Source organism: Sinocyclocheilus anshuiensis, unplaced genomic scaffold (genome assembly GCF_001515605.1).
Source record: "Sinocyclocheilus anshuiensis isolate Anshui unplaced genomic scaffold, SAMN03320099.WGS_v1.1 scaffold2200, whole genome shotgun sequence".
Taxonomy (NCBI): domain Eukaryota; kingdom Metazoa; phylum Chordata; class Actinopteri; order Cypriniformes; family Cyprinidae; genus Sinocyclocheilus; species Sinocyclocheilus anshuiensis.
The window spans coordinates 117423-122450 of record NW_015542455.1 but is presented as its reverse complement, the minus strand read 5'-3'; the positions used below and the strand labels follow the sequence as shown (position 1 = coordinate 122450).

Here is a 5028-nt window from a genome sequence, read left to right as displayed (position 1 = left end):
TATGCACAATCAGCTTGTAACACTCCAAAGAGAAAGGAAAACTTGAAATCGCATCATATGACCCCTTTAATTTCCAGTGTTAAGCGTAATGATATGGAAGGCAGGCCCAACAAACACATTTACGTTGTGGCAACGTCGCTGCCACGTTCCATTTCCATCCACGTTCCATTACTGTGGCAACGTTGCTGTTTACGTGCTCGCAACGTTGTAGCAACGTTGAATTGTAAGACGCGAAAGGGTTGTAGCAACGTTGTTGCGCGCATTCAGCAACTGCGCAACGACGTTCCAACCACATTTATTTTTATGCCAGATTATAAATATAACCTCTGCGTATAATATTCTCTGCGTCTTATTCATTTATTTTTGTGGTGAATCTCTTAATAATCACACACAAGATAAATATGTTAGGGATGTAACAATTAACTGCGAGCCGGTTGAAAATCGATTCAAATATGTGACCATTCAAATCGGTTGAGATGCTAAACAAATCGCGATTCATTTAGGGGTAGGAGTTTATATGAATGCATGTCTGAGGGGAACTTACTGTCTTTAGAAAACTTTAGATGGTATTTTATCTTTTCATCTTGCCTCTGTATAATGCATATTAAAGTTCATATGTGCAGCGCTGCTTTGTTTACAGCGGAAACCAAGGAAACGCTTTAAGCACCACCTGCTGAAAATGCAGTGGTTGCCTCTGATTTTAAATGGAAAAAGCACAGACAAAGCCTTAGTTTGCTTATATGAAGAGATTTATTTTATTTGTGTTACTTATTTATTTTATTTGGGACTTGTTTTTAAATTTCAATTTCGTTTTGTTATTTACATTCACATTATATTTAAATTTTGTAATTTAGCAGACACTTTTGTCCAAAGCGACTTGAGGACAATAGAAGCAATCAAAACCAACAAAAAAGCAGTAATATGCAAGTGCTATATTAGTATATTATTATAGTGTTATATTTCAATTTCACAAAGAAATGTGCAGCATTTTGTCCAAGCAATAATAAAAGGACACATTTAATTTATAATTTGTCTTAAATAAAATAAAATAAAATAAAATAAAATTGTGAATCGAATCGAATCGTGAGTTGAGTGAATCGTTACATCCCTATTCATTGTTCTTTTTAACGTAAACCCTGCTATGAAACTTTAAAGAGGAAAAATGCCATACAAGTTCATATAATCCAACTTTATTAAAACATTGCATACATATAATTACCCTACCAAAACATACATTTGGGGGGGAAAAAAACGCACGTTAATATAGAGTATATTAATTATATTTAGCTCAAATATAATAGACTATATAAATAAATATTAAAAAGGCATTTGAGAACATTTGCTGAACAAAAGAAAAGCAGCTGAGACGATCAGCAGGTCACCGGCCGATGAGGCGGACTCAGGACTGGAGAGCACGGCGGACAGGGGAGCGCAGACGAGAAGGTCGGTAGACATCAACAGTCCAATAAAGATAACCAAATCCAGAGGGAAAAGGCAAGCGCAGAAACCAGTCGGCAGGCACAAGTCAAAACCAGGCAGACAGTCCGGGGACAGAGAATGATGTGCAGCAGGCACAGGAAAAACTGGGCTGAGAACAAGACGGAGCAAAATCAAATAGCAAGCCACCAATATAGGAGGACACAAAACAAAGCACACTATAGCAGAGAAATGAAAGGAAAGAAGAAACATAGCCGCCATTAGCTGAGCGCAGCCAATAGAAAAAAAGAGCAAAAGTTAGAAAAGAGAGACACAGATCAAACCTGACTCCTGACAGAAACATCACATTAGCGTAGTCTTTTCAGTCTTTTTAAAGTTATTTTAAACATCTATCAAATCTTAAGTACATTTTGTACGTTATTTTTTTATTTTAGGTCCTTATTATAACAGGATAGTACAGATATGAAAGAAAAAGATAGTGAGAAAAGTGTAGGGTGACATAAGCCAGGTTTGAGCTCCAGTCATACGTACAGAAATGCTAGGCTACTTGTACTACCCATAAGGCTGAGTCTCTGAATACTTACTTAAAATTATGAGAAGAGGTCCAATGAACCATTTTGTAAATGTGGGGTAAATGATCGCTGTAAAATTAAATGTCAAACTTAGTGTCATGTCAATATCAGCTGCACAGAACATTAAAGCAATATTAAAAATCTCACACTTGGCTTTTAGTTTGGATTAATTTAGTGTATATTAAAAACATTGATTTGCACTTAACTGTAGCCTTGAGACTTTGAGGGAAGAAGAAAAAAAAAGTACTTAACCAGGGCTGGACAATAATAATGAAATACCCGTCTTGGAGCGTATCCTCGAAAACAGTCAGTTATGTCATAATTGAAAGTCAAAAGTTGAGAAAAATCGTATGTATCAATATATTGGACGCATGCACATCTAAAGTGACCTCACTGCTGTCAGTGTATACAAAAACAAAAAACAAAAAAAACACTCATTGCTCTTGACTGATTAACTTTTGTAGCTTTAACAATGATTCATCTATATTTAATTTATCCAGTGAAGAATATGCAATGTTATTACATTTGGTTATTCAATTTCTGTACCTGATCACCTACAAACCTAAAGCAGTTTAATAGTATCTTTGTTCCATTTATTTTTTGTGCTATTGTTTGTAATTTGTTCAGTTGTTTCCCTTATATTTACCTTATATTTAACTAGTATCAAACTTTTTGCCATATACGTTTATTTATGAGAATACAAGATAACAAGGATCAAAAACAATAAAAACAGCTATTTTATTTTTGTGACAGGGCCAGTGAAAATGTTGGCTGGACATGAAAAAAGTATAATATATTATACATACATATTGTCAGTAATATAATACATTGTCGAAATACTCACATTAGCCTTTCTCCTAACCAGACCTGGTGCATGTTTAAGGGTCTCTGCAATCTGGCTTTCAGCATCCATGCTAGTAGACCCAGGTTGTGATTTCATTATTGCCCCTAAATGGTTTAAGTAAAGTTTTTAGAGAAGAACAAGTATACTTTACATTTGAACAAACAGGTATTCATCCCATTTGTATTGCCAATCATATAGAATTCTGTCACTATAATGCAATGCTTCTTGATATTAAATCTAAGATAATTGAAAATACTTATATATTGTATAATATACAATAAAATAAATGCAAATACTGTTGATTTTTTAATACTTATTACAACTCGATAAACAGAGAGTTCTTCAAGTCTCCTCTTCCCCTTCTTTCCTTTGAGGCTAAACTGACCAGACTTCTGAGGAAGTCTTTTTTTTATGATTCGCCGCTCTGTCTATCCATAGTTTGGTCCTCCAATTGTAGAAAGGTATTTAACCTGAACTTAATTGAAACAGAATTGTCAAATCCTATGCATACACACAGAAAAGTTCAGCTGCAAATAAGAATGTCAAATTCTTAACCGTTTTTCTTTGGAGCTCTTCGTCCACCCTCAGCTTATCCTCAAAGGAGAGCAAGTCAGGTAACTGACCAATAGATGGGATAGGGTTCTCTGGCCCCGTGTCTTCCTCTCTTGTCTGCAGTAGCCGCCGAAGCAAAAGAGAATGCTCTTCCTGTTTTGCAATTATTTTATCCAGTTTCATGAGGACATTTAACTGGAAATCTGTAATATAATATCAGTTTGTAAGAACTTCTGTTGGTTTGATATTTTATATAAAAAAAAATAAATAAACTTCTGTTGGTTTGATATTTTATAATAAAAAAAATTATACAAAAAGGTTTATATAAAATATAAAACCTCTTATAAATATTATGGAGTTATTAATATTACTTACTGTTATTTGATGTATGATTTTGCCCATTTGAATTGAAGTCATCTGAAAACCGAGCAAGTAAAATAACAAAAACAAAAAAACCACATACAGTACACATACAAAGAATATTTACTTAAAGGGATACTCCACTCGAAAATGAAAAAGGACTCATGACTTTGTTTTTTCTAATGAACAGAAATGCTTCAAAAACAAACATGATGGTTATCTATATGACACCAGTTGATGAATCAATGTATCCTGAAGCAAAACACTTGCAATAAGTCACAGTCCTCTATGCTTGCATCACATTTAAAATAATATTTTTCTCACATATGCCTATCAATTTGCTTTAGAACACACTGGGGTCATATGGATTAACGTTGCGTTTGTTTAGTGTGTTTTTTCACAAATCAACTTTGCCGTCCTATTTACTTGCTTTATTTAGACTCACAGAGGTGGATTATTTTTCTAAAAATCTCAATTTGTGTTCCACAGAAGGGAGAAATAAAGTCATATATGCATCCCCAAATCAGAAAAAGTTGGGATGTGTTTTAAAATGCCATGAAATTGAGAATCTGTGGTTTGTTAATTCTCTGTCTTTTATTTAATTTACAAAAGTACAAAGAAAAGACTTATGAATCGGAAATATTGAGAAGAATATCAAAGTACAGTAAACGATAAAACAGTTTGTGCTACAAACCAGTCTATTTATAATTAAGTCAATACATTTAAAATTATATGGTAAGCAACACAAGTTTGCAATATTATACAGCAAAGCAAGCTGATTTGTGCAGATAAAAATCAGCTGGAATCGGACGAGACCAGAAGCCAGACTCATTAAATTTACAAATGGCCACGACAGCTCTTACGGGTAAAATAAGGTGGATACTTTATGATACATTGTTGTACCTTTCATGCCATCTAAAAAAATTGTTCTTAATTATTTTAAATTATTTCTTTAGTTGACTACATGACAGCCCATAAGCTCATGAGAAAAGCTCAAATCACCTCGTGTCCTGAACTATCAGACTCCTCCATCACTGAGAAAAGACCAACCAGGCTGAAGAGACCACCTTTATGCCTTTTAGAGTCAGATAGTTATATCACAGATATTGAAGACAGTATGTATATGAATTCACATTTCTTGTTTGGTTTATAAAGTAATTAAATGATAAAAACTTAAATGTAATAAAATTGTTGTAGGGATTTCTGTCATGAACGGGCACTAATATGCCACAGAAACAACTCATCATGAGATGACGAACCAAT

General features: G+C 33.9%; 1 long non-coding RNA gene across 1 annotated transcript; it reads right to left on the bottom strand.

Moving 5' to 3' along the window:
* Nucleotides 1-3284: 3284 nt before the first annotated feature.
* LOC107693763 (uncharacterized) lies at nt 3285-4059 on the bottom strand. The gene is made up of 3 exons (XR_001634786.1): nt 3781-4059; nt 3409-3608; nt 3285-3323 (listed from the first exon to the last, which is right to left on the bottom strand). It is a non-coding gene; the product is annotated as an uncharacterized LOC107693763 (long non-coding RNA).
* Between the last annotated feature and the right edge of the window lie 969 nt (nt 4060-5028).